Source organism: Equus asinus, chromosome 1 (genome assembly GCF_041296235.1).
Source record: "Equus asinus isolate D_3611 breed Donkey chromosome 1, EquAss-T2T_v2, whole genome shotgun sequence".
Classification (NCBI taxonomy): Eukaryota; Metazoa; Chordata; class Mammalia; order Perissodactyla; family Equidae; genus Equus; species Equus asinus.
In genome coordinates this window covers 185157391-185184797 of record NC_091790.1, presented here as the reverse complement: position 1 = coordinate 185184797, position 27407 = coordinate 185157391, and the positions used below count along the sequence as shown (strand labels likewise).

General features: G+C 41.3%; 1 long non-coding RNA gene across 1 annotated transcript in view; it reads left to right on the top strand.

Annotated features, from left to right (window-relative positions):
• Window positions 1-6257, top strand: part of LOC106824278 (uncharacterized) — a 202094-nt gene extending 195837 nt beyond the window's left edge. Inside the window, exons 7-8 of the long non-coding RNA XR_011504587.1 lie at window positions 623-704; window positions 5902-6257. This is a non-coding gene — a long non-coding RNA (uncharacterized lncRNA). The remainder of the gene's footprint in view (window positions 1-622; window positions 705-5901) is intronic.
• Window positions 6258-27407: the final 21150 nt, after the last annotated feature.

Below are 27407 nucleotides of genomic sequence, written 5' to 3'. Positions count from 1 at the left end.
GACTGAAGTACTCCTTGAACGATGAGTTTTCAAAAACGAAGACCTCTACAACACGGGCCTCCTTTCCTATAATGTGGCAAAAGGTGCGCTCCAGCTTTAAACTTAGACCACGCAGGAGAGAACATCATGGGGTTTCTGTTCTGTATTTCCTCCGCTTGACCGCAGAGCAGTGAGAGAAGGTTGCACTTTCAGACAGTTGCTGCCCTCTGCTGGCCTCTGCAGTCTGTGCTGCTGCAGCCTGAGGTTGCGAAACCAATTTTGAAAATAGAAACCTCTCCCTGTCTTCTGTGCGGGCTGCTTTCATGTCTTTCTTCCGTGACTGGAGCTATAGGTCTATACCATGTTTTATTTCATAAGACCTCTTGCTGAGCAAACCTTGATGATCTGCGAAACGCACAGCCTCGTGTCGGTGGACGCACCAGTGAGGAGCGTGTCCACCGCTCACTGTGCAGGAACTTTCCCAACCTATGCAGCAGGAAGGAGAAGGTGCTCCTTATTTCTTGTTTTTAAAAATTCATCTCTTTATGACATTGGCGGAGGAACAAGAGAAAACAACTGACTTTTACTTCCTCTGTTGCTCTGGGAGATTTCCTAAGGGCTCATACTGTCGTTTAAATTCCAGGTGCTGATCTTCTGAGCAGTTGCCTCCTGAGGATTTCTGTGCCTGGAAAATATCTGTCAACAGATTGCTCTCACACTCCTGTGTAAGTAGAGGCTTGTGCTCGTAAAATCAACCTCAAGCGAGTTTCGTTTTATTTTGTTCCTGGATGATTCCCCATAAATTTTTTTAAATGGTCATCAGGGTTCGATCTCTATTCCTTTTCTCTTAAACCCTCAACTCCTAACTTAGCATTGGGAAAAGTCTATAACGTGAACTCCTGCTTAAAAGGAAGGGTACAGATCCCGTATTCAGGTCTTAGAATGGGAAGAGGAGAAGAAGGTAAAAAATATTAAAGATACTCATTTCAGTTAATTCAGTTGGAGATGCCATTTGTAGATCTGAGGGCGTCTTCCGATTTTAGTATTTGTCGGATTCCTCTGCAGTCAGCTGGGCTGACATGTATCCATGTACGATGAAATGGACGGAAGCAGGATCTGTGAGCTTTTTCCATTTACAAGCTGTGGCAGATCTCTTAGCCACCTCTCTGCTTATAATGTGCTAAGGGAAAAATGATTTATTATTTCTGTCATCGTGGCTATCATTTATTGAGTATTTACATTGTGTCATTGCTAGTTCGAATTGCTGTACCTGATTTATTTAATTGTCACAGCAACCTTAGGTGTGGTGGGTACTATCATCATCCTTATTTTAAACAGCTGAGGAGACTGAGACACTGAGAGTTAACGTAAGTTACCCAGGGTTGTGCAGGGAGCGAATTGCAGAGCTTGACATTCTGCCTCCAGAAGTCTACATGTGACCATGTCGCCATACTGCCTCTTAGAAACGGGGAACTTAGGAGGATAAACTGCTGGGCTGTATTTTAGAGACATTATTTTAGCACTGTCATAATCATGTGAATGAGTGTTGGGCTAGTCACTATGCTCTTTTGACTTGAGCCTCCTTTAGATTAGCGGGAAGCCAGGCTTTAGAGATGTGGCTTGCTTAAGGGCACACTGCAAATCACGTGTGTGGCTGAGCATCCAGGTCTCCAACCGTTCAGTGCTAGCCAAATCCTACTAATTTCCAAGTTGTCGCCGTCCTCTTGGTGGGTTGTTGGGTGCTGCTTCTGCTGATCAGAACCAAAGCTGGTTTTAATGGTTTGCTCATGTGCTTATTGGTGAAACCCTGAAATCGGAGCCAGTTTACATTCAAAGTTCCATCCGGCCACGTGGAGAATAGCCATTACAGTCTCTATAATGCGCTGAGCCAGCAGAGACTCACGGCTAAAAGCCTGGGCCTGGATTCGGGCAAATCCCGCTTTGCACCCTCGTCTTGCCCTCCACAAGCTTTGTGACCAAGGGCAAGTCATGTCCCCGTTCTAAATCTCTGTTCCCTCACCTGGGAAATGGAGATGACACCACCAACCTTGTCAGGTGATTTTGAACGTTGAGAAAATGCATATTAAAGCATGCAGCAGTATCTGGCGCAGAGTGTTCCAAAAATGGAAGCTGTCCCTATTTTTCAGAGTACCTTCCCGTCCACTTCTCAGTTCATTTTGTACTTCACCCTGAAAAGGCGCTCCGGGGTGCTGATCCATCTAATAAAATAAATGTTTGTGTAGTGCTTTAAAAATTATAGAATGTTTCCATATACTGAATTACGTATAACCCTAACAACCACTGCAGTCTAGGAATTTATGTCTCCATTCTCTAGATCAGGATAATCAACCTCAGAAAAATTAAATGATTGCCCAGGATCACATAGCTAGTAAATAGCATAGCCAGGACTTCAACTCAGAAGCGCGGCTCCGGGTCTTGCGCTCCTTGTTCATCTGCTTCCTGCAGGAAAGCTTTCACTAAAGGCATGTAAGTCGAGAGAGGACTTACAGCTAGGTGATCCAGCTCCACAGCAGTAACAGTTGCATCTCTATTCTGGTCTACTTTCTCCAGTCAGGACTGTTGGAGCCTGATGTCCGTAACATTTTGAAACTACGTTCTTAAAGAAGTCTTGTAGTCAGATACAGTCTCCTTGTGAAATCCTGAAGCCCCAAGGGAAGTTATCTTAATCCAGTTTGCTCATGCAAGAACAGACTGGCATTTCACTTCAATGAAAACAATGTATTTCCACTGTTCCGCTTTTGCCACACGAGAGTTACTGGTGTAGTTTATGGATTCACATTTCAGGCTCCAACTTTCCTATCAGATTTGGAAGAAAAAAATCCAAAGAAGGGCAACCTGCTCAAAAAGCATCATATAAAGTACGACAGTGAAGACTGGATTTTGAAATGGAAACATTCTCATGGCTTGTGGGCTGAGAGACAATTAGGAAGGATGTTCCTGAAAGGTGATGATTTTAATGCTGGGGATGGAGAGTTTTGCAATTTTAAGTGTGTTCTCTGTGTGAGAAAGAGTTGTTAAAAAATAACATTCCTTTCAAATGATGCAATACCTAAAAATTGTTGATGATTAAAATAGAAATACCCTGAGTTACAGAAATTCAGCCCTACAGTATCCTGGCCTAAAAAATGCAGAACAGTCAGGTTGATTGTTGGAGCTGGAGGATAAGGAGGCATGGAAACATGGTAATGTTCACTGAGTAAAATCTTTCCTCGCGGTTGAATGTCACGGAAAGACTCAGCAGAGCCAGCAGATAGCAGCTGCTGCCATCCTGTTTCCTTGTGCATGTCCTGGAAGGAGAATGAATGAGCCCCTATTAATTTACCAACTGGTTTTTTTTTTCGTTTCCCTGCTAGCGAACAATGAGATTTTTTTCCCCTATGTTAATTTGGTAGCCAGTCTCTGCATGCAGATCTATTTTCAGGAAACTGGCCTCTTGCTTTAGAAGATTACGTGAAAACAGAAGCCCAAGCTCAACTAAGTAACTCACTTTCCCCCCAAGGGGCTTAAAATCCGAAGGGAAGTTTTGACTGATCTCTGTGTTTATTATGTTTTATCTGCTGAAAATGGCCTGTCAAACTGGGCTCACCTGAAGAGACATAGATGCAAAAGAATATATCCATCTTTGTTCTTCTGCTGAATTCTGTAGAAAGCGTACTCAAACGATAATACAGAAAACTTACCATATCTATTTGTTTCTGCTAAGGGAGCAAAACAGTGTGGTTGTGTCTATAGTATGGATACATGTGTGTGTGGATGTACCTATAGGGGTGTGACATATATTTGATGTATGAGATATGTATGCTCTTATCAGACATAAGTAAAAGGAAGAAATCTGTTTTTTAGGAAAATTTTCCCCATAACCGAAGTGTCAAAATCATTTGGAAAAAACTTCTAAGTGGCAGTAGGCAAAAGGTATGACTAGTCATTAGTAAAAAATAAACGGACCTTTTTGTTCTGGATTTGGGATTTTTTAACTGATGAGAATAATCTGGCTGCATCTGACAAGTTCAGTTACTGATATTACGAATTAGAATAGCATATACAGAAGGATGCCGTGGACCCTAAATCAATCACAAAGTTAGTGAAATCGCTATTTGAGACTTCCAGTGATTCTTCTATCTTGGCAGTCTTTCAAGTTAAAATGCTTGAATTGACTATCCAGTTGAAATATTTAATTGCCAGTTGCTTCACAAAGTATGTGCCTTTCTTTGCAGTCTATGAGCTGTTGCATCTTGGATGAAGTGCTTGTGACACATCTCTCTAGACCATAGTGTTCTGTTCCCTTTTTTCAGAGATGAAAAAACTAGTCTGGTAGTAGTAGGCGTGTGCAGTGGATGCTTCTCCATTATGAATGATGAGTTTGTGTTGGGATCTCCTATGAAGAGATAAGCGGTCAAGGCTATAAGGAGTAAGAACGTTCAAGTGAAACACCCTGCCCCTCCTGGCTTGTTAGCATCCTGCTGAGCCCATTTGAAATCATCAGCCACAGGCACTTTGTAATTAGAGGTTCTTCCCGTAAGCATTGTAAATGAGGAAAGTCAAAAGAGAAACTAAAGTTCAGTTAATTGATTTCAGCCAAGAGAACAGACTAAGTGAATGGTACAGCCAGGATTAGAACCTACTTTTCACCAGGTGACGCTATCATGATAAAACCCAAAAAAGATGGGAGAGTGTTTTAAGTTAAAAAAGACTAAAGAATCTTAGTGAGTGAACCTGGATGGAATCTGGGTTTGAAAACAAACAAAAATTATAAAAGACTTTCTTGGAGAAAGTAGGAAAAGTTAAATACGGACTGGATATTAGATGATACTAAGGGAATTGCTCATTTTCTTAGGAATGATAAAGATATTATAACTGTATGAAGAATGGCCTCATTTTTTGGGGGGTCACCTCAATTTTTTAGACATGCTCAAGAAGTTAGGAGCAGAGTGTTGGAATGGTTGTCAATTTACTTTCAAATGATTCAGCAAAAAATACATATATCTTACATAGAGATAACATAGCTAAAGCAAAAAATGGCAAAATGAATAATTGTTGAATGTAGGCGGTATGAATTTAGGAATTCATTTTTTTGTCATTCAAATTTAATGTAAGTCTGAAAGTTTTCATAACAGTTATAAAAAAGAACGCACATCTCTTTAGTTAAGTAGCCCTGGTTACATCAAGTATTTTCTTGGATCCCTGGGACACTAAAGGGAATGACAGTAGACTTCCTAAGAAAATGATATCGAGAACCATAGTGGGAGGAGAAAAGACCGTGGCCAAAAATGATTTGTTAAGGAGAGCTGAGAGTACAAAGCCTTACTTTTGGAGGTGGGAGAGGAGAATCTTAAGTAAAGCTAACAAAAATCCTTAACTCATAGATGCATCTAAGGAATTCCATTCTGGAAAAAAAAAATTAGAATCTCATTAGCGTCAATGTATTACTTACCTCTGAACTATTTCCAATGAGCTGTCCTCCTTGGGCCCTGAAGTCATAGTACTCTTTAGAATCAAACAAAATTATCTCCCAAGTGAAAGGACTAGGTGTGGGAAAGGGTTTCCCTCAGCTTCTCCCAGAGCACCTGCTTACTTTGTACCATTTGTATGTATGTTGTGAGGTTCACACCACCTTCTAGTTAGCGTACGCCTGGGTCCTTTGACCCCAGGATGAGCTCTGCCTCTTCACCTGAGTCAGGGTTTCCCGTGACTTCCCACTGGGAGTAAATGGGTTCACATGTGCCCTTCCCTCTAAATGATAAAACTGAACCTTTGTCTGGGAAGCTCAGGAATTGAGTCCAGGCTTGTCCCCCAACACCAGATTTGGTGACATCAGTACATATATGTATGCGATTTGCTAAAGCTCTATTTAGACCACAAAGTAAATAGCTCATAACCAGGTTTCAACTTTTTCCTTTCTAGGTTGTCTTGAGTTGACGCTAAGAGAGCATCCTCAAAGAGAAAAAACAAACAGATCATAAAGCTTCTTCAGGAAGCTGGTTTCATATGGTGGTTTAGATTTAAATAGTGATTGTCTAGCACCATTTGAAATCAGTGTTCTTGGGGGAGACCAGCTGCGCTACCAGTGGCAAAAGGAGCGAATGGGACAGCCCTGAAGAATTTGAAAGCAGAGACCAGACGGTTGTGAGAAGTTGCCTGATGTTGTAGCTGAGCCATTCCAACAGCCTATTATAAATAACAAGTTAATTGTGCGGGACGTCTCATTATTAGTACTTTATACTCGTTTGTGTAATAAACTTTCTGGGGTACTTTTTCTGGAATTCAGACTTCATCGTGCTTGGGTGAAAGGGCCGAATATGTGGGGGATTTCTTCATCTTCGGGCCCTCCCAACCCACAAGTCCTCCTGTGACCCCTTAGAGGATGACTGATTTCTTTTGGTGTTCAGAGTCAATATAATTTTCTAGCACCATCTGAAATCGGTTATAATGATGGGGGAAGAGCACCGTGCAGCCGATGAACAGGAGAAGATATATCGGTGACCTTTGGGGCTGTGAATAAGAGACGAGAAAACAGAAATACAAAGTGGAAATACCAAGGTGGTTTTTCTTCTTTCAGTTTTAAGTTTTTCATTGCCTTGAATTACATATGTTATGCTAATAAATGGTTAACTATTAACATATTACTAATGGTTATATTTTAGAGAAGTTCCACAGAATTTGTGGGGATTTTTGTTTTGATGCAAGATACCTAGAAAAAAAATGGGTGAAACCCACGACTGCCTTGGACCACGTGAAAGGAGCAGAGAGGGAGTCGCTTGTGTTGGCAGTGAGATGCTGCGTGACCGCATCCGTGGACACTCCCACCTGGTCATTTTCTTAAAAGGCAGCGCCAGGCTCAAGCCGGCTAGAAGTTCAACCTAATAAGGCACATGAGGAAAAATGGTACAGATGATGAGGTTTCTGTGTCTGGGACAAAACTTAGTGAATATGTTTCAGTTCAGTTTAGAAAGCAAGGTGAAGAAAGCCACAGGTTGTACTGGAACTGTTTTCCTAAATTATACTTTCTTACTATGGGAGGGAAGTTGTTAGACTGAGAACAACAGAGTTTTCTAGGTCCAAGCAAAGGGGAGAAAAGGCTTAAGAGTGAGCTGTCTCAGCCACTGCACCTCCCAGGGGCATTATGCTCTTCTGCCCCCAGGTACCAATTCAGCAAAGGTCAGCCTGCTGCCAACACCGGCTGTCTCCCTGCGGCATCCTGGAGAACAGGAGGGGCACCTGGGGGAGTGTCAGGCCTTGTGCTTCTGTTTTCTCTTGGATCTAGAGAAGCTAGATGGCCTCACAGTCAACTGATACCTACCCTGCTGACCGCAGCTCAGCTCCACCTTTCCCGCCCTCCCACACCCACCTCCCTCCCACACCCACCTCTGCCTTTGATGCTCCTACCTCTGATTTGTCTGGGATGCCCTTTCCCCTCAGGGCTAAGACTCAGAATTTGTAGCTAAAACATTGTGTCCACCACACAAATCAGATGAGATCATTTCCTTCGTCGTTTTCTGTCCTCTGGTTATTTCCCCAAAACTCCGTCTTTTGCATTCTCGCCTGCTCTGTTTTCCCTGACTAATCTTACTTACATCCCCCGGTTCCAAATACACCCACCATGTGCTGATTCCCCAGAACTAGAGTTCTAGCCACAGATATTTTTCCAGAACTCAGTATTTCCAGATTTTCAGTGGCTCCTGGATAGTTGAACCTGCCATTTTAGACCTGTCTCAATTTAATAAGCCAAAGCCATGGTTGTTGTCTTTTCAGGAAACCAGTTCTCCCTGCTCTGCCCTATGGTTAAAGCTGACCCCCCCTGCAATCAGATGACGTTTCCTGCCGCCCCACCCCACCTCCCCCGCCACCCCCGCCACATCCACACTCACCAGGTCTGGTTGCTGCTTTTTCTCAACTCGCTAAAATCCACCCCTTTCTCTGTACTCTCATTAGCCTCCTAAGTGACTTTCTTGCCCCACTGCTCCCCTTCCGTCCACCGTTTATGTTGCCACCAGTTATCTTTCTAAAACACACATGTGACTTTCTTCCTTCTCCATCCTTCAGGATCCTCTCCCCTGTCTATACCACCACCCCCGTCCCCAGCCACCCCTTCTCAGGGCCTCCTGCTGCTGCTGACCCTCCAGGTCCCTTCACATTTCCAAACCTACATGTTTACTGCTTCCTCTGTCCAGGTCTTCCCGCTCCTCCTCCTCTTCCTCCTTCTCAGCCTGGGAGCTCCAGCTAATTCTTCAACCCCTGACTCAATTGTGTGCTTATCTTCAACGTTAAGACCTTGAGCACGGATCGTAGCTTTCTTCTCTGTCCTCCTTAAGAACCTTATAACGCTTTCTTATTGCCCTGTGATTACTTGCTTACTCACCAGTCTTCTCTGCGGGGCTGTAAGATCCATGATTTAGGAGGGGCAGGAGATAACAGCAGCACATGCTGTGACAGTCATGTGTCGCTTAACCACGGGGATACATTCTGAGAAATATGTTACTAGGCGATTTGGTCGTTGTGTGAACATCATAGCGTGTACTTAGCCAAACCTAGCCTACTGCACACCTAGACTGTATGGTGCCAATCTTATGGGACCCCCTTGGTCTATGTGGTCTGTCGTTGACTGAAACGTCGTTATGCGGCACATGACTGTACGTACATTCAATTCTTACTCACACATAACAACACACATATACAATATCCTCTGTGTAGATGTCTGTGGCAAACTTTCCTTCTGCGCTACTGCTTCCATTTTTTAGCCAATTCATAGTTTCTCTACATTTTCATTTGCCACATGCATGGGGGATGAAAACTACTTACAACAGTGACCTAAGTTAAATAGAAGAACATAAATTTGCTTCAAAGAGCATATATCCCTCTCTAAAACTTTAAATATGATTTTGATGTATCTTCCATTATGGATTATTCATGTGTTTCTTTAGTCTATATGCATAAATAATTAGAAATTGGATATGTTTAATGAGTTAGGGAGTCATGTGTCTTTTCAGCTGAAGACACAAAAACAGACGTGCCCCAATTTAAAAAGGTAATAAATGTATGCTAAGCAGACTGAAGCCATTAAAAATAATAATTTACAGCTACTGAGTGCCAACCACACAATTACCGCCCGGCCCTGCAGACAGCCCTGTGAGGTGGGTAGTATATCTCCCATGTTATGGATGGGAAATAGAAGCACAGAAAAGTTAAGGAACTTGCCTGTGATTTCACAGCCTGTCAGTATTAGATTTGAATTCTAAATCAGATAATAAGTGGATGATGATGATGATAGCAGCTAATGCTGAGCCTTGTTTTGTGCTAGCTACTTGCTAAGCACTTTACATGAATTATTTCATGTCAAAATAGTCGTATGAAGTATTATTATCATCATCATTCCCATTTTGTAGATGAGAAAACAAACTGAGAAGAATTAAATAATTTGTCCGAGGTCATGTAACTATCAAGTGTTTATGCAAGAGCGCAAACCCAGATCTCTCTGATTCTGGTGCCTACGTTCTTCATCAGTCGTGTTCTCTTCATAGTGGTAGATGTAATAATGTTGGGCGTGCTCATTTGGTAGGCAGTCTCTGAAATGGCCCGCATTGATCCCCACCTACTGCATTCATGCCCTGTGTGATTTCCTCCCCTTGAGTGTGGGCTGGACCCAGTGACTTGCCTCTTAGGGACAGAACACGGCAAAAGTGATGGGATGTCACTTCCGAGATGAGATTACAATAGACTGTGATTAAGTCGTGCTTGTGTTTGCTCGCTCGCTCGCTTTCTCTCTCTCTCTCTAAGGAAAACTACCTGCCATATTAGGAACTGGCCAGTGGAGAGGCCCACATGTCAAGGAACTGAGGTCTTAAGGCAACAGCTCACTGGGACTGGGACCTGAGGCCTGCCAAGAGCCACATGAGCTCGAAGATGAATCCTCCTGCAACGAGTCTGGAGATGCCTGCAGTTCCAGCCAACACCTTGATTGCAGCCTGTGAGAGACCCCGAGCCAGAAGACCCAGTTACAATGTGCCCAGACTCCTGGCCCACAGAAGTTGTGACATAATAAATGTTTGTTGTTTTAAGCCACAAAATTTTGGGGTTCTTTCTTATGCAGCAATAGATAATTAATACAGCTCATAGTACCCGTATCTAGACTCAAACTTTCTGCTTATGGTACCTTATTTTTTTAGATAAACTTTCTTTGGAATAACTTTAGATTTACAGAAAAGTTGCCAAGATAGATAGTACAGAAAGTTCTCTCCCTCACCCAGTTTCTTCCATTGTTAATATCATATAACCATGGTGCATTTGTCAATGCTAAGAAACCAGCATTGGTACGTCACTCTTGAGTAAATTTCAGACTTGACTTACATCTCACTAGTTTTCCACTAATGTCCTTTTTCTATTCCAGGATTGGTGTCATATTTTTAATAGCCTAATGATATCAAGCTCCATAACTCTGTGTGTGTGTGTGTGTGTGTGTGTGTGTGTGTATAGAAAGAGAGAAGAAATATATATATATGTTTGCTAAAATTTTGGAGATTTATCCATAGATAATAAAGGGATATTAACAAAGTCTTTTAATGAGGAGTCTTGTTTATAATTATTTGGAAAAATAAGCATTATGTTAGCAACTGAAAATGTCCATTATGTGAAATTACTGATGGGGAGGTGGGAGTGGTGACAAATAAAGAATGATAAGACCCTAACAAGTCAAAAATACTTTTAAAAAGTCAAGTATACCTTACTAAAAAGGAATAATGTTTTAATAAACTAAAACTTTTTTGATTTTCATTTCTTAATAACTGTATCAAATATTACCAGATTCAAAAATGGTTATTTTGTATTACAAGTTGATACAAATTGATTTTTATTTATATAATATGGAAGTACTTAATTTTCTTGTAACTATTTATATCCAAACTATTCAACTAAAAGTAATAATTCCCTTTTTTCTTAATTCCTATGCCGTGTGATCCTGGCCATTCACTTAGTCTTTCTGGATTTTTCTTTAGTATCGATTTATATTGCTAGAATTTTCCAGTGACTTCATAATGTACTACAACCACTTGATAGTTAGGAACATTTTGCAAACAAAACTGTGAAAAAGGATAATAAACTTCCTATTCCCAATTGCTTAAACATTTAGCTGCATTATTTTGCAACATTTCCAGGTGACTCTTAAAGAACAATCTACATAAAAGTAAAATCTTTCAGGAAAGAGAGTGATGTTGCTTAAAGGAGAAAGGGCTTCCTACTTCTGCATATACCCTCTTGGTTGAATTTTTAAAATATGGTGTATAAATGATAAAATCAGTTGACAGGAGAAAATAATAAGCAGCTAAGATTTGAATAAATCCTAAAAAGTCATAAACAAGACAAGATTTTAAAAATCTTCTTGGCGACCTACTAAAAAACCCAAATAAGCCATAAAAAATGAAAATAATGACAGAAACAAACTTAAACTGAAAATAATGCGCACGTGAGCCCTCGAATCTTAGCAACTGAGGTTTGCTGCTTAGCTTGACCCTGAGGGGTTCAGCTCTTCTTTGTAGCTAGAATGACTCTCCTGATTTTCAGAAATTGACTACTGAAAACAAACAGACAGTGAAAGATGTTGCAGAAGGAGGGGATGCCAAAGGAGGTAGAAATGAAGTGTAATTGGAGAAAAAGGAGCAAAACACAGTGTAACCTCACTCACAACACATTGCTTCCCAGAACTCTGAATTCATTCTTTTCTGCATGTCTCAACTTTGAAATGAAAGTGTCACATGACAAGAAAGCAAGCTGTTAAGTTTACTGAAGAATTAATACTGTAATATTTGAAATATTCATTTAGCCAAAAAATAGGGATTGAATACTGTATAGACAGAATCCATTATATTGTGTTCTTTACAGTTTTTTGTTGAGGTAAAATTCACATAACATAAAATTCACCATTTTAAGCATTTTAAAGTGTGCACTTCAGTGGCTTTTAGTACATTCCTGACATTGTGCAGCAATCTCCACTAATTCCAGAACATTTTCATCACCCTGCAGCCATTACGTAGGCCCTCCTCGTTCCCCATCTCCCTGGAACCACTCATCTGCTCTCTGTGGATTTGCCTGTTCTGGACATTCATACAAACAGGATCACACAATGTGTGGCCTTTTGTGACCGGCTTCTTTCACTTGGCACGTGTGTTTAAGGTCTACCCATGTCGTAGCACATATCTGTACTTCATTCCCTTTTGTGGCTGAGTCAAATTCCCTTGTTTGAGTAGACCACGTTTTGTTTATCCATTCATTGGTTTGATGGGCATTTGGCTGGTTGTTCTTTACATTCACGTTATTTCTCTCAGTGTCATACATGTCCAAAGACTAACAAGTCGGACATCACTGAGTCCTACAATGACAAAGGGCTGTCCTCTGCCCTCCCACAAGGAGCCACTGTCAGCCCATTTATCTGTTCTGACATTTCCCTCCATTTAAAATGCTCCTATTGCTAGTTTTTCATTTTGACTTTACTTTTTTACTTGGTGTATTATGGGAAATGAGGGTTTAGCTCTGACACCAACACTCATATATGTACTACTCCATTGACCCTCACAGCTTGATGAGAGCACGATTTTTGGTTCAATCAAGAATTAGTGTTGATAATTATATAAATACTGTTGATAGCATAGCCACGTAGTTTTACATTTCCTTTTAAAACTTTCTAAATTCTGAAATCAATAATTTCATAATTTTTTATTTGCTTAATTTTCCATATACTTATTTAATTCCCGGTCTTTACTACAGAACTTTAACACCCATCTCAGCGTTCTCAGGCCCCGCCCACAATCATTCAGGTGCATTTTTTTCTCGGAGCCGTGCATCCTCCTGTGGCGAGCTGGACTGGCTGCTCTCTGGGCCCATTTCCCAGCCATCCTCCGGGGCTTAACCTCATTACCATCCTGGAAATAGCCTTTATTCTTTCCTGGGTTGGATTCCCCACCCTGGATCCCAGGATCTTTCTGGCTTTACTTTTAATTCTCATCCTCTCCTCTTACCGCTTTTTGTGCACACCCTTCAGTAGTGTCCTAAGAAAGGATTGCCGGGAGGTAATTTTTTGAGGCTTTTCATTTTATTCTTGTATTTTATTGATAATTTGACTAGTTACGGAATTCCTGACTGCAAAAACATTTTGTCTCCATTACTTGTTGTCTAGTTCTCAGTGTTGTTGAGAGGCCTGAGGCTGAGACAATGCTGACTTCTGGCCCTTGTTCTCTGGAAGTTTTAGAGATTCTGTTTATCCCCTGTGTTGTTTGAATTTCATAATTTTGCGCCATGACAGAGGTCTTTTTCATTTATTGGCCAGGCATTTAGTGTCCATTTCAACCTGAAGGTTTATGTCTCAACCCTAGGAAACATTCCTTTGTTATTTCTTAGAGAATTTCCTCTGCTTATTTGCACTGTTCTTTTTCTCTAGAACTATTATTCTTCATGTGTTGGATCTCCTGGACTACCTCTGTGGTTTTTCTTATTTTTTCCTTTCCCGTTTTCCATCTTTTTGATCTTGTCCTACTTTCTGGGAAAATTCCCACCTGTGTTTCCAAAACTTAACACTGAATCCTGATTTCTGCTGATGTATTTTTGCTATCTGAAAGTTTTGGTTTTGTTTTTGTTTGTTTTAGCATTTGTTCCTGTTTTGAGGGTTCACATATGTTTCTGAGGATGTTAAATAGGTATTTTGTTTCTTTTTAAAGTTTTCTGCTCCCTACATTGTCTCTGTTTCTTCCAGGTTCTTCGTGTTTCCGGTTTTGGTGGTGTCTTTCGTGTTAGAGGTTTGCTCCGATGTCTGATGATCCTTGACTATCCATTCGTATTTAAGGATGGGGCCTTAAAACTGTTGGAAGCTCTCTATACCTTATCAGGACTTATCAACTGGTCGGCCTCATTTTAGGGTGTGTGGTAGGCAGAATAATGACCCCCCCAAAGATGTCTACATCCTAATCCCCAGAATCTGTGAAAATGTTCCCTTATGTGGCAGAAGGGACTTTGCACAGGTGATTCAGGTTAAGGCCCATGAGATGGGAGGGTAGCCTGCATTAGCCAGGGGGGATCCATCTAATCACAGGAGTGCTTAAAAGCGGAGAACCTTTGCCAGCTGTGGTCAGAGGGAGTCGTGACTGTGGAAGAAAGGCACAGAGAGACTCAACGCTGCTGGCTTTGAAGATGGAGGAAGAGGGCCCTGAGCCAAGAAATGCAGTGGGCCTGTAGAAGCTGGAAAAGGTAAGAAAACAGAATCTCCCCGAGAGCTCTGAGAAGGGAGCACAGCCCTGCCAACACGTGGATTTACCCCATAAGACCTGTGTCAGACTTCCGGCCTCCAGAATGGGAAGACAATAAATCTGTGTTGTTGCGAGCTGCTCAGCTTGTAGGAATTCGTCACAGCAGCAATAGAAAACTAGGAGAGGGTGCTCGGATGGAGATTCAGCTGTTTCCTTGAGGACTCCCAATATCATCATTTATAGGTTTGTTTGCTTTCTCTCTCTCGGTCTGGTCAGTTTCCTCAGAGATGAATCCCTGAGTCTCCTGCTGGGGGTTTGATCAGTGAGGCTCAGTCAAACAGAATCGCTACTGATTTTACCAGAAGAAAGTGTTTAATACAGGTATCATGGCCTCCACATTGTGGGAGTTGCTGAGGGAGGGAAGGTCTTTAAAGGTGCACCTAGGGAATTAGTGAAATTCTGGATACACTGGAGACTTGAGCCACAGCGCTGGAGCAGGAGAAGCTGGAGGTCTCAGTAAAATCTGAGAAGACACAGCACCTACCCACCAAAGGGGGCTGCAAAGTGGGAGCTCTGTGGGGAGATCCATGAACCCAGCGCATCTGACCACTGGAATGATGGAGTTCACTTATGCGTCCCAAATCTGAGGCACAATCCTCTCACTGGCAACTGGAACCCGGAACCATACAGGGAAAGGGGTTCTGGGAAACATGGTTCCCAGCCTTAGACGGGCATGGTGATTGGCCATGAGTTGACTGAGTTGTCCAGCACAGAGGTACAAGCCTGGCTGCCAGATTCTGGAAGCTGAACTGAGGAAAGAGTCTGGGAGTCTCACTGTTCAGAATATGGACTTAAATTTAACCCCTCTTTTTACTAAGGCACCTAATTCTTCCTTGGCTGTGCCTAATATCCCTAAGTCCAGAGCTGCTCCAGTACAAGCTCTCCAGAGTGTGGAACTTGTGTTGGGGAGGACGGGAGAGAAGACCAAAATTTAACAGAGGCCTTCTACAGACTCCCAGTCAGTCCTCTGTTTTCAGTCCCATCCCCTGAGCCTTTCCGCCATTCTGTACAGCTACCAGATGGCTGCTGGGAGCTTTCTTCTCTGGGGTCTTAGGTTCTGCCTTTTTCTGCTATGCTAAGGTCATTTCCACTTATTTGTCCATTCTCTAAGATTTCGTTGACAGCTCTCACCTGCTGCTGTCTACTCTTGCATTCTCTTTGTCCTTACTGGGTCATACTTATTTCATTCCTTTATCATCATATTAGTGGCATTTCAGAAAGAAATCAACAAAGCCATGTGTTCACCATGTTTAACTGAAGTCTAATAAGATTTTTCAGATAAATAGTATGTAGTGCAAAGAGCTCAAAGTCAGGTGACCCAGCCTGTTCCAGCCATCTTACCCTTTTACGTTTAAGGAGCCCAGTTTTCTCATCTCTAAAACAAGTTGGTCCCTTGGAGTCCTTTTTAAAGACTCTAATGAAAGCTGTGGCCCCCTCCCTTAAAAAAATAGTATAAGTACACATACACACAAAATTGAGTATGTTTTAAAAGATTCACAGGTCCCCGAAGGCCTTCCATGAACCCTTCAAAGGTATTCACCCCCAAGTTCAGAGCGCCTGGCTTAGATCATCTCTGATGTTGCTTTTAGATCTGACATTCTGATTCTCAATGCTCTAAGATTTAAATGCAATAGATTTCAATGATGACATTTCAAGCTGGCCTTTTTAAAAGTTAATGAAAGAGTTTTCAAAGTACTATTTATCAGGAAACCAAGCAAGCTTGAGTCCAAAAGTTACTCTGACTTCAGTTCAGAGAGGTCAAGGGGCTTAGAAGTTCAAGTGGCTTGTGGACTTCTAGATGGCTGATCAGCATGGCTAGTGGAAGGAGTGCCCAGAGATCAAAGAAACCCTCTGTTGTTTGCTCACCATGACCAATGCCATGGAATCGTTGCAAGAAATCTAGGCAGAGGCTTGACCAGCAGCATCTAGTGGCATCCAGGTGACATTAGCAGTGGCCTCCCTGACAGTGCACTTTCATGCTGTGTAATTTTGAATAATGGTGTCTAGAAAACAAGCTAAACTGAGCTATGGAGTAGGGAATAGCATCCCTATGTACCCAAGAGACCTTACATTATTTTTGGTCTTTATTTCCAGCTCTTCAGAACCTGAAAGGCAGCATAGCTCCTGGGACTGTGTGTGTGTTATACACCGGCTAAGGAGGAAGATGATTTGTTTCGGGCTGTGCGTAAGTAGCTGACAAACGGAACTGTTTTCTATATTGCTGAAAAAGATGAGAGGAATGAGGAGGACTCAATTTTGGCCCAGACCAGGAAGAACTCTTAAGGGAGTGGTCTCTACTAGCCAATCTCCAAGAAATTGGAGCAATAGTGCAGTTACAGTTCTCCACCTCTAGCCTCGAAGCGAGCTGAGTTCAGTCTGTGATGCTCATTGTCTTCCTTAGATCTCTGGTTGACGCTACTTGGAACCCAGGTGTACTGCTACAGTGGGATTATTGAGTGGATGGATGCCACACACCTGTAACCTTTGTGCCGTCTTCCTTTGCCTTAGTAATTTTGTCCATCCTCTTCTTTCTTTTTCATGCTATAAATTTCTTTAGAGAGTTGAGTCTGCTGGCTAAAAGTTATGTTTGATTATTTCATATATAGTTAAAGCAGCAGCTCCACCAGCCAATCATTCCTTTAAAAAAAAAAAAAGATTTGAAATGGGCTTTAACAGTAGTTACCACATTCTACATCTGGAAAAGAGATATCAGAAGGAAGAACCGTGTCTCAGTACCCATATGGTGGGTCAATAAAAGTTGAGGAGAGGCTCTAGCATCTTCTATTTTATCCCATCTAGGCATAATGGCCACCCATCACTGTGGGTTTTGATTTTTCTGAGAATGGAGCTTAGAACTCTATAGAAATGGTGTTTTGTTACTAATTGACTGAAAGATTTTTTGGCATTGATTTTTAATTGCCATGATCTTCTTCTAGAGAAGTTCTGGGCTCCACACCCCTGATTTACTCTCTCTAAGGGCCAGCAAACAAACTTTAGCCAAGTGCTTTGGAGCCACCCTGCTTTGAAGAGGCTTGTTCCACCCAGGTGGCCTTAGTGCCCAATGGCCAACCCTGCCCACTGTGTGGAAACAATAGATCACTGCCTTAGCTGGCACTGTGCTGGTATGTGGGTGCGGTCAGGAAGCTCTGGGCCAAACTGTGCAGACATGTTGTCTCAGGATTAACATTTTCTAAAGCCAGAGAAGAGGTGAGGGTTCAGTAGGCACATAACTCTTCTTCTGGGAGGTGAAAGGGGTCTGTATGTGGACAGGGAGCTTGTTCATCAGAAGTCACATGAGAAAGTCAAAGAGAAGGAGGGAAGAAGGATGGCAATGCTTCTATTGCTCCTACAAATCCTGCCTCCATGGAAGAAAAAGTTGTCCACACAGTTATGGCCCCGTCCCAATCTGTATCAACCCTGAACATGTTGGACACCACCCACGATGGGTTGGGCAGAGATGGTGCAGGCCTGGCAGAGATTGAGTAGCCAGTACTGTGCCAAAGCCTTGATGTGGCAGGAGGTGACAGGACAAAGGTATTGGACTGTGCCAGTTGGGCCCCAGCCTTCTTAGCTGTCAGAACTGGTCTCAGAAAAAAAGCACAGCCCTTGGGTATAGTTCTGTAGGAGGCATTTTTACTCTATGAAAACAGTTGCCTCTCCCTTCAGGCTTCCTTCCTGTGACTGAACAGGCCAGAAGGGAAGGTCAAGGGCAGGCATGAGAACAAGGACAAAGGAATGAGGTGTGGATGGTACATAGAGCCATGTTCTAATCCTAGCTCCCTTACTGACTTTCTGCATATGCAAAACAAACCAAAAAAAAAATAGAGTTGGGTAGAAAAATGGCTGGGAGAAATGTAAATGAATAGAGCTTTAACAACAAAACAACGAATAGATATGAGATTCCTGGGGGGACCTTACCCATGAATGACTTTGTGAATGACTTTTTTCACTGACTGTCCGTGAAAAAACAGTAGACCAGGAGTGACATCAGCATCACGGTGGAGTGAGTTCCCGTTGCTGCTCCCCTCTAAGTTACAACCAACTGGACACCCATTGGCCAATAGAGGATTCCCTACACAGCACAACAGGACACCTAAGAGATCCATGCACCTGTACATCTGAAGATGGGTGGACTAGACCCTGGGAAGCAGTGGAACTAGAGGAGCAGCCCCCCAACCCCCAGCATTAGCAATCTAGGGCTCAGATCTTCACACTGGCCCACATGCCTGTGAGTTATCACGGGGGCAGAAAACAAAAAAGAAAAAGAAAAAACAGGCACAGCTTTCTCCCTGCACATCTCCCAGCCAATCTACCTGCCTTCCACCCCCCATGTCTGCAAGCGGTTGTGGCAGGAATGGAGAAGGCAGACATGGCTTGCTCCCTGACTGTCTCCCAGCAGATCTAACGCAAATGCCCCTCCCCCTCCTCTAGCAATGGCCGGGTCTTTCTCACGGTAGGGAAAGTATACAAAACTCAAATTTTGGGGCCCACCCAGTGGTGTAGTGGTTAAGTTCATGTGCTCCACTTCAGCAGCCCAGGGTTCACTGGTTCAGATCTTGGGCACTGACCTATATGCCACTCATCAAGCTATGCTCTGGCAGCATCCCACATAGAAGAACTAGAAGAACTTACAACTAGGATATACAACTGTGTACTGGGGCTTTGGGGAGAAAAAATAGAAAAGAGGAGGGTCGGCAATAGGTGTTAGCTTAGGGCCAATCTTCCTCACCAAAAAAAATGCATACCTTTAAAAAAAAAAAAAAAAAAAGCTTGAATTTTCCCAGCTGGAGCAGGGTGCCCTGACCTGAGTTCTCAAAACATGCCAGCTAGCGACAGAGACCGGAGGCTACACAGTGAGCTTGAACAAAAACCTCTCCCTACTTAGCCCCTGCTCCCCCCTAGTGGTGGCAGGTGGAAAATACAATCAGAACTTCAGGAACCACAGCAGAACTGATGACCCAGCCCCCAGTGGTGGCATCCCCGACACCAGCTCCACCAGCAGCAGGGGCTGCATATGAGTCCCCAGGTCCCTCAGACCCCGACAGCAACACCTGTGAACCCAGCACCCCTAGTAATAGTGCAGCCAGCATCCCCAGACAACCCAGGAGCAGCAGCACAGGTGGTGCATGGGACAGCAGCATCCAAGCCCTGGAGAGTCAGTGGAAGAACATGAAACCTAGGTGACCCAGGAAGCAGCAGAAGTGCTCACAGCCTGGTGACGGCAGTGGTGTCACCTGAGACTGCAGCAATATCATAAGCAGCAAGGCATGAACAACTTCAGAAGCACAAACAGCACAAGGAGGGCATTGATGATGCCTCTGGCAGAGGCGGTGAAGGGCGGAAAGTGCAGGTTCTCAAATATAACCAGAAGCAGCTCAGAATCAAAGTAAACAAAGCTTTCCCCAAATAAGAAAGGTGGTTACTACCACAAATGCACCAGCAGAGGATCAATTCATCAAACATCTTGAAGAACTACAGTAACATGGCAGAACAGAAGGAGAATGACAGCTCTCCAGAAACCAAACTTGAAGTCACAGAAGATTACAATCTAAGTAACAGAGAATTCAAAATAAGTGTCATAAGGAAACTCAATGAGTTATGAGAAAACCCTGAAAGATAGTTCAATGAGCTCAGAAGTAAAATTAATGAACAGAAGGAGTACTTCACCAAAGAGATTGAAACTAAAAAAAAAACCCAGAAATTTTGGAGATGAAGAACACAATTAATGAGATGAAAATTAATTCAGAAAACATTAAAAGTAGAGCAGACCACATGGAGGAGAGAATTAGTAACCTTGAAGATAGAAAGCTAGGAATGATTCCGGTGGAGGAGGAGAGAGAATTAACTTTTTTTTTAAATGAAGAATTTCTTTGAGAAATATCTGACTCAATTAGGAAAAGTAACATAAGGACTATAGGTATCCAAGATGGAGAAGAAAGGGAGAAAGGAGAAGAGAGCTTATTGAAAGAAGTAATAGCTGAGAACTTCCCAAACCTGGGTAAGGAACTGGACATGCAAATACAAGAAGCTAACAGAACTCCTAATTACTTCAATGCAAAAAGACCTTCTCCAAGGCATATAATATTAAAACTGTCAAAAGTCAATGACAAAGAAAAAATATTAAGGGCAGCAGGACAGAAGAAAATCTAAAAAGGAACTCCCATCAGGCTTTCAGTAGATTTCTCAGCAGAAATCCTACAGGCTAGGGGAGAGTGGAGTGATATATTAAAAATACTGAAAGACAAAAAACTTTCAGCCACGAATACCCTATCCAGTGAAATTATCTTTCATATATTTTGGAGAAATAAAAGCTTTCCCAGACAAACAAATGCTGAGGGAGTTCATTGCCACTAGATGTGCCTTGCAAGAAATGTTGAAAGGAGCCCTCCTGCCTGAAACAAAAAAGCAAAGGTTTACAAAGATTTGAGCAAGGAGATAAGTAGACAGAATCAGAAAATTGCAGCTCTATATCAGAATAGGTTAGTAAACACTCAATTATAACATAAAGGATAAAGAGAAAGAAAGGATCAAAAATAACCACTTCAATTTGGTCACAAACTCACAACACAAAAAGGAATAATCTGTGACAACAGAAACATAGAAGGGAAAGAGGAAAGGGACAGAACCCACATAGGTTAATGGAGATAAGAGGCTATCAGATAAAGGACTATCTCATCTAAAATCTTTTCTACAAACCTCATGGTAACCACAAAACAAAAAAATCAGAGTAGAGTCGCTAATCATAAATAAAGAGAAAATTGAGAAAAACGTAACAGAAAACCACAAAACTGAAATGGCAGAAAGAAATACAAGGAAAAATAAACAATGGAAATATAGAACAATTGGAAAACAAAAGATAAAATGGCAATATTAAGCTCTCATATATCAATAATCACTTTAAATGGATTGAATTCACCAATCAAAAGACATAGAGTGGCTTGATGAGTTAAAAGACAGGACCCAGCAATATGCTGCCTCTGGGAAACACATCTCAGCTCTAAAGACAAACATAGACTCAGAGTGAAGAGCTAGAAGATAACACTCCAAGGAAATAGCAAGCAAAAGAAAGTGGGTATAGCCATACTTATATCAGACAAAACAGACTTCAAGATAACAAGAGACTAAGATGGGGATTATATAATGATAAAAGGGACACTCTACCAAGAAAATATAAGACATTAATATATATACACTTAACACAAGAGCAACAAAGTATATAAAGCAACAAAAGTCAATAAGGAAACAGTGGCCATAAATGAAACATTAGACCAGATGGACTTAATAGATATATATAGAACATTCCATCCAAATAGCAGAATACACATTCTTCTCAAGTGTGCATGAAACATTCTTGAAGATAGATCATCTGTTGGGAAACAAAGCAAGCCTCAATAAATTTAAGAAGATTGAAGTTATGCCGAGCATCTTGTCTAACAATGCCATGAAACTATAAATCAACTGTAAGAAAAAAGCTGAGAAGGTCAGAAATATGTGCAGCCTAAAGAACATGTTTCTGAACAACTATTGGATCAATGAAGAAATCAAAGGAGAAATAAAAAAATACGTGGAGACAAATGAAAATGAAAATACAACATACCAAAACTTATGGGATGCAGCACAAGCAATCCTAAGAGGGAAATTTATAGCAATACAAACCTACCTCAAGAAACAAGAAAAATCTCAATCTTACACTATCCCTAAGAAAACTAGGAAAAAAGGAGGACAAACAAACTTCAAAGTCAGTATAAGGAAGGAAATAATAAAAATCAGAGCAGAAATAAACAAAGTAGAGACTGAAAAAACAATAGAAAGCATCAATGAAACTAAGAGCTGGTTCTTTGAGAAGATAAACAAAATTGACAAACCCTTAGCCAGACTCACTAAGAAAAGAAGAGAGAAGGCTCAAATAAATAAAATCAGAAATGAAAGAGGAGAAATTACAGTGGACCCTACAGAAATACAACGTATTATAAGAAAATACTATGAAAAGCAATACACCAACCAATTGGATAACCTAGAAGAAATGGATCAGTTCTTAGAATCATACAACCTCTCAAAACTGAATCAAGAAGAGAGAGAACCTGAATAGACCAATCACAAGTAAGAGATTGAAACAGTAATCAAAACTCTCCCCCAAAACAAAAGTTCAGGACCAGACAGCTTCTCTGGTGAATTCTACCAAATGTTCAAAGATTTAATTCCTATCCTTCTCAAACTATTTTGAAAAATTGAAGAGGATGGAAAACTTCCTAACTCCTTTTATGAGGCCAACATTACCCTGATACCAAAACTAGACAAGAACAACAACAAAAAAAAGGGAAAATTACAGGCCAATGTTGCTGATGAACATAGATGCAAAAATCCTCAACAAAATTTTAGCAAATTGAATACAACAATACATGCAAAGGATCATACACCACGATCAAGTGGGATTTATTCCAGGGATGCAGGGATGGTTCAATACCCACAAATCAATCAATGTGATACACCACATTAACAAAATGAGGAATGAAAACCACGTGACCATCCCAAAAAATTCAGAGACAGTATTTGATAAGAGCCAACATACATTTATGATAAAAACTCTCAATGAAATGGGTATAAAAGGAAATTTCCTCAACATAATAAAGGCCATATATGACAGCATCATACTTAATGGTGAAAGACTGAAAGCTGTTCCTCTGAGAACAGGAACAAGACAAGGAGACCCACTCTTTCCACTGTTATCAACATAGTGCCAAAGGTTTTAGCCAGAGCAATTAGACAAGAAAAAAACTTATCCAAATTGGAAAAGGAAAAGTAGGAGTGTTACTATTTGTGGACGATGTGATTCCATGTGTAGAAAACCCTGAAGAATTCACCCAAAAACTATTAGAAAATAATCAATGAATACAGTAAAGTTGCAGGGTATAAAATCAACATACAAAAATCAGTTGCATTTCTATACACTAACAATGAACTAGCAGAAAGAGAGATCAAGAATACAATCCCATTTACAATAGCAACAAAAAGAAGAAAATACCTGGGAGTAAATTTAACCAAGGAGGTGAGAGACCTATACACTGAAAACCCTAAGACATTATTGAAAGAAATTGAAGAAGACATAAAGAAATGAAAAGATATTCCATGCTAATGGATTGGAAGAGTAAACATAGTTAAAATGTTCATATTACCTAATGCAATCTACAGATTCAATGCCATCCCTATCAGAATCCCAATGACATTCTTCACAGAAATAGAATAAAGAATCCTAAAATCTATATGGAACAAAAAAAGACCCCGAATAGCCAAAACAATCCCAAGAAAAAAGAACAAAGTTGGAAGTATCATGCTCCCTGAATTCAAAATATACTACAAAGCTTTAGCAATCAAGACAGCATGGTATTGGCAGAAAAACAGACACACAGATCAATGGGACAGAATTGAGAGCCCAGAAATAAGACCACACATCTATGGACATCTGATCTTTGACAAAGGAGCCAAGAACATACAATGGAGACAGGAAAGTCTCTTCAATAAATGGTGTTGGGAAAACTGGACAGCCACATGCAAAAGAATGAAAGTAGACCACCACTATCTCACACCCTACACAAAAATTAACTCAAAATGGATTAAAGACTTGACTGTAAGACCTGAAACCATAAAACTCTTAGAAGAAAATATAGACAGTACACTCTTTGACATTGGTCTTAGTAGCATCTTTTCGAATACCATGTCTACTCAGGCAAGGGCAACAGAAGAAAAAATAAACAAATGGGGCTACATCAGACTAAAAAGCTTCTGCAAGTCAGAGGAAACCATGAAAATAATGAAAAGACAACCCATCAACTTAGAGAAAGTATTTTCAAATCATATATCTGACAAGGGTTAATTTCCAAAATATATGAACAACTCGATTAAAAAATGGGCAAAGGATATGAACAGACATTTTTCCAAAGAAGATATACAGATGGCCAACAGACACATGAAAAGATGTTCAACATCACTAATTTTTAGGGAAATGCAAATCAAAACTACAACAAGATATCACCTCACACCCATCAGAATGGCTGTAATTAACAAGACAAGAAATAACAAGTGTTGGAGAGGATGTAGAGAAAAGGCAACTCTCAAACACTGTTGCTGGGAATGAAAACTGTTGCAGCCACTATGGAAAACAGTATGGAGGTTTCTCAAAAAGTTAAAAATACCATATGATCCAGCTATTCCACTACTGGGTATTTATCCAAAGAACATGAAATCAATAATTCAAAAAGACATATGCACCCCTATGTTCATTGCAGCATTATTCACAATAGCCAAGATGTGGAAGCAACCCAACTGCCCATCAACAAATGAATGGATAAAGAAGATGTAGTATATACATATATATATATATATATACACACACAGTGGAATAGTACTCAGCCATAAAAAAGGCAAAATCAAACCTTTTGTGACAACATGGATGGACCCTGAGGGTGTTATGCTAAGTAAAATAAGTCAGACAGAGAAAGAAAAACACTATATGATTTCACTCATATATGGAAGATAAACACATGGATAAGGAGAACAGATCAGTGGTTCCTAGAGGGGAAAAGGGTGGGAGGGGGAAGGTGAAAGGGGTAAAAGGGCACATATGTATGGTGACAGATAGAAACTGGACTGTTGGTGGTGAATATGATGCAATCTATACAGAAACTGATATATAATGATGTACACCTGAAATTTACACAATTTTATAAGCCGATATGACCTCAATAAAATAATGGGTTTTTTTAAAGTCATCACCAACCCCCACCCCTACAAAAAACCCCAATAGCCTCGTTTTTCCTGTCTAGAAGATAAGGTCAATAGCGATACCTCATTGAAATTTCTTGAAAGTGAAAGTGGCAATGTCCATAAAGAGAAAAAGAGGGATTGTGACATGTATTTTGGCCTTTTTTAACTGAAGATGATATAGCCAGCAGAGGTGGGCTAGATTCTGGGTCCCCGAGTGAGCTTTTCCTGAGCTCATGCCTCTCCTCCCAGCAGTAAGAGTTCCTCAATGCTATGGAATGTGAGGATTGTGGTCTGCTGAGTTTTAGGAGTGTCCCAAAGGACCAGAATGTGTGATTTGTTCCTCTTTGCCTTCTGGAGTACAGCACTCACCCTGGGAAGCAGCTGTCTCCCAATTCCTTTACTATCTTAGCAATAATTCATTTGAACAAAGATTTATTGAGCTCCTGCAATGTTGCAGGCATGAGCCAGGCACTTAGAGGGGGATTCCCCTGTAACATGCCCAGCACTGTGCTCCTCAGGCCATTTCCACCTCCAGATCTTGGGAAACTGATTGCCGGTGCCATCTTTTCATGCTATTAAAAATCCAGGTGGTTCTCTTGGACAATGTTGATGCCACAACTTTCTCTCTGAAGTACATTAAATTCTGAGAAAGGGATTCTAGAAGGGGAAGGGGGGAAATCTGTTGTTTAATTAGATGAGAGATACTCTGATCCTTTTGCTGACCAGTGTCCTCCCAAGTCAGCCGAGGAAAGGCTGATTGTATGGTTTGTCCTTCCTAAACAAATTCCTGTGTGTCCATTTGTTTACACCACCTCCACATGAGAATCTCTGCTTTGTTTGTTTGCAGAGAGTGAGTGAAGATGGAGCTGCAGTTAGTGTCCATGGAACAGATGCAACACTATCTGCCTCACCCTAACTGTGACTATCCTCTCACTGGTTGGCAGGGCTTGAAGGAAGAAACGTAATCCACCCAAGCTCCCAGCAAGCAGCAAGCAGGAGTCCCAAGAGTCAGGACCAGGATCTCATAGCAAAGTGGAATTCATCTCTAAAAAGAGGTTTATGGCTGACCAGACTTCATCAGTTCAGATATGTCTGCCCCCATAGGGAAGGTGAGTGTATGGTCAAGACCAGAGCTCAGTATTTCAGAGAACTCTCTGGTTAGATTCCACATCAGAGTGAATTACTGTCCTGTCACAATTCTTGTAACACATGGTATCTCTGTTAAAGCACATAATACATTCTACCTTGGATTAGAGTCACTCGTGTTCATGTTTTTCTCACTTAATGGACTGTAAGCTTCTTGGTCAGGGTCCACATTCCCAGCACATGCCTAGCATAATGCAGGCATTCTGTGTTCAATTGAATTGGCATGAAGAGTGCTATATCCTCTTTAGAGGATTAACCTAGGATAAAGCTTTATATAAACACAAGTTTCCTGAATGTCAGCAGTGAAGCAGCACCACACTGAAGTCAGGAACCTCCACTCAGAGAAGCAGAAGGCTCTTTGTGGTCATCGTCTTGGGAACTATGGCCTCCTTATTGTTATTTCCTAGAAATTGAGGGAAAAAATATTGTGCTTAATATGCATTCAATTTACTTTGGTGCCAGTTGGTTTTCTATTTAGAAATTTTCTACTGATATTCACATGGAACTCAGAAACTGGGAGCATCTTAATCCATAAATTTCAGCCAGAAATTCTCCCAAACCTTATTCCTCAAAAAGATCTCAAGGGAACAGATAAACTCTATAGCTTAAATACGTGGTTAGTAGAGTTACTGAATGTAAGATGGGCAAGCACTCTTCCCCATATCACCTTTAACACGTCCCATAACTGAGAGAGGTTGAATTTACTGCCTTTGTAGGAGGTAAATTTTCAAGATCAGGGGATTCAGCACCATGGTCAGAGCCACGGAGATTAAATCGGGGCCTGAAGGAATTCCTCTGTGTAGGAGGAAAACAAAGCGGATCTTTAGCTGAAGAATTCTACTTCCAAACAACGAGATACCACTGCATACCTACTAGCATGGCCAAAATTCAGAACACTGACAACATCAAATGCTGGCAAGGATGTGGAGCAAGACAAATTCTCATTTATTGCTGGTGGGAATGCAAAATGGTACATGCAGCCACTTAGGAAGACAGTTTGGCAGTTTTTTACAAAACTAAACATATTCTTACCACCATGATCCAGCAGTCATGTTCCTTGATATTTACCCAAAGGAGCTGAAAACTTACGTCCACACAAAGACTTGCACATGGATGTGTATAGCAACTTTATTCATAATTGCCAAAACTTGGAGGCAACCAGGATGTCCTTCAGTAGATGAATGGGTAAATAAGCTGTGGTACATCCAGACAATGGAA